This window comes from Tamandua tetradactyla, chromosome 4 (genome assembly GCF_023851605.1).
Source record: "Tamandua tetradactyla isolate mTamTet1 chromosome 4, mTamTet1.pri, whole genome shotgun sequence".
NCBI lineage: Eukaryota > Metazoa > Chordata > Mammalia > Pilosa > Myrmecophagidae > Tamandua > Tamandua tetradactyla.
This window is the reverse complement of record NC_135330.1, coordinates 131,473,816-131,476,508: the sequence shown is the minus strand read 5'-3', so window position 1 is coordinate 131,476,508 and position 2,693 is coordinate 131,473,816. Positions and strand designations below refer to the sequence as shown.

Sequence of the window (2,693 nt, the reverse complement as noted above, 5' to 3'; positions counted from 1 at the left end):
TAAATGCAGCCCCAGGTCTAGCATGTAAATCTTCTTTGGTTACTTCTCTTTATTTTTATTTTTTTTTGTTTTCCAATCCATCCCTTCTTATGTTTATGTATCAAAGGGTACGGTTACTAAATTTTTTGTTTGTTTTCTGTGTGTGTGTTCATTCTATTGTTTTACTAAGGACTTATTATAGAGCTTAAAATATGGCTACCTCAAAATGAAGAGGGACTAAGAGAAAAAGGCTAGAATCCTTGGTATAGACGCAATCAGCAGTGTACCAGCACACGATAATGGGGACTTATCCAAGTCAATTACATCAACAACTGCAGTGAGGAAAGAACCCACAAACTCCTGAGATCAAGCAGCACAGATACTGTCTAGATCAGAAGTTAGTGGAGTCAGCTTCTCAATAACATTGCATCAAGTAACCATTTGTCAAGAATAAACCACTTAGGGATATAAGGAAGTGTAGGAGGAAGAACCTCTTCAACAGAAAACTTAACTTTTGACTGATGGAATTTGAATCCAGAATTGACTCACTTCTTATTAAAAAACAGACTAAATCTACATCAGTGGTGATGGACTGATATTAAAGGTCATCGACTTTTTCTCTGCAAGACATGGTATGAGGGCTTGTAAGTTAGTTAAGATCAATTAAACGCAGTCAGAATAGCAGTGTGCAAATTTACATGCTCCAAATGGAAAAATGAATATTGCAACTGTAAAGCAGTAAGAAAATATGAATTTTTCTAATAATACAGTCTATGATAAGTTATATGAATGCCAAATATATTAAATAAATCTTTAAATGCAGAAAAAATAAATTGAACTATTAAATATTTCCTTACTTAGCAAGTATTTCATTTCTGAATGAAATACTTTCATTTAGCTATTCTCAGAAGTTAAATCCATTTTAATCAATTAAAAGCATAAAAGAGTATATACTCAAAGATCACCATCAGCTATCACAACATAAATTATACTTCAAAAAAGACAAAGCATGGTCCTTTCTCCTGACTAGAAAGCCACTGCTGCCTCTGAACGATCTCAAGGTGGCGACCTCTCTGGGACCCAAAACCTGTAACAGGAAGAACTGGGAGGATGTGGACTTCCCCATACTGTACCAGACGTGTCTTGGAGAAAACCCGTATATCCAAATGACCAAAGAAAAGTATGAGAAGGAACACAACATCTGTGCCGGGCCATTCACAGTGTTTCACTGGTGCCCGGGATTCACATGCATTTCAAGAAAACCGAAGTCTGCCAAGCCTGCAGCGAATTGAAGAATTTCTGCTAGACCTGCCTCTTGGACTTAGAATATGGGTTGCCAATCGGGTTTGTGATACAGGATTGTCTTTTAAGGATGATATGCCAAAGTCCAATGTCAACAAAGAGTACTACACACAGAATATGGAGAGAGAGATTTCTAACTCTGATGGAACACAGCCAGCAGTTGGTATGCTGGCGAAAGCCCCATCCACATGCTACTCAAACTGGCCAGGACCATACCCTAACCATAAGTGGAATCAACCTCACATTTGCTATTTCTCAGTGAAAGGAGAATGTAAGAGAGGAGAGGAGTGTCCATACAGACATGGGAAGCCTACTAATCCAGATGACCCCCTTGCTGATCAGAATATCGAAGCTGGATATTATAGAATTAATGATTCTGTGGCAGAAAAGCTTCTAAAGTGGGCTTCAACAATGCCTCTCCTGGACCCACCAGAGGGCAAGACCATCACCACACTACATGTTGGTGGTCTAAAAGATACCGTTACTGAGACAGATCTAAGAAATCATTTCTACCAGTTTAGAGAGATTCAGACAATAACTGTTGTGCAGGGCAGCAGTCTGTTTTCATCCAGTTTGCCACAAGGCAAGCTGCAGAAGCGGCTGCTGAAAAATCTTTTAATAAGTTTACATTACCTTTTTAAGAAATTTAATATTGGCAATTGCCAACAGCCTCAGGCTCAATGTGAAATGGGAAAGATCTCAAGCAGCCAGAGGAAAAGAAAAAGAGAAGAATGGAGTTACAGTCTCTGGAATCAAGGTGGAGCCCATTCTAGGGCTGTCCAGAGCTCTTCTTCCTCCTCCTGAAGCAGCAGAAGCTTCTGCCAATTACTTCAACCTACCCCCAAATGGTCCTCCAGCAGCAGTGACCATTGCTCCACTCCCACCCCCAGGTTTTGGACCAAATATGTCCCACCCAATGGGACCACACCCTCCTTTCATGAAGGCTCCGACCAATCCACTATCCTTCTCAGGACCCTCAGATGATGGGAGCACAAGCTGGGAAACAGCGGCTCCTAACACATTATCACCAAACTTGGGCTCTATAGAAGAAACACGTGTATCAATGGATTTCTTAACTTTCAAAGTGATTACAACTCTTTAAACTCTTTAGTAAGAGATACATTTTATTCTCAATTGCAGTTTTCAGAATATGTGACATGTGTTAGGATATGAATCTAATAACAGGAAATATGACCAAATTAAGCTAGGATAGTTTTTTAGTGAAATATTTTTTAAAATAAGTTGAAATTATGTTTACTGTTGAGTGAAGCACCTATTTGAGTTTTTACAACTTATGTCTGATGGAAAACATTTAATAAAAATAAAGCTTTTAATGCAGTGGTAAGTGCATTTTTAAAACTATATATAATAAGATGTTATAATATGAAAAAACAGATACATAATTTTTAGTA

The 2,693-nt window shown here is 38.3% G+C and overlaps 1 pseudogene; it reads left to right on the top strand.

Annotated features, from left to right (window-relative positions):
• The first annotated feature begins 278 nt into the window (after window positions 1–278).
• Window positions 279–2,327, top strand: LOC143680497 (pre-mRNA-splicing factor RBM22 pseudogene; annotated as a pseudogene).
• The last annotated feature ends 366 nt before the right edge of the window (window positions 2,328–2,693 follow it).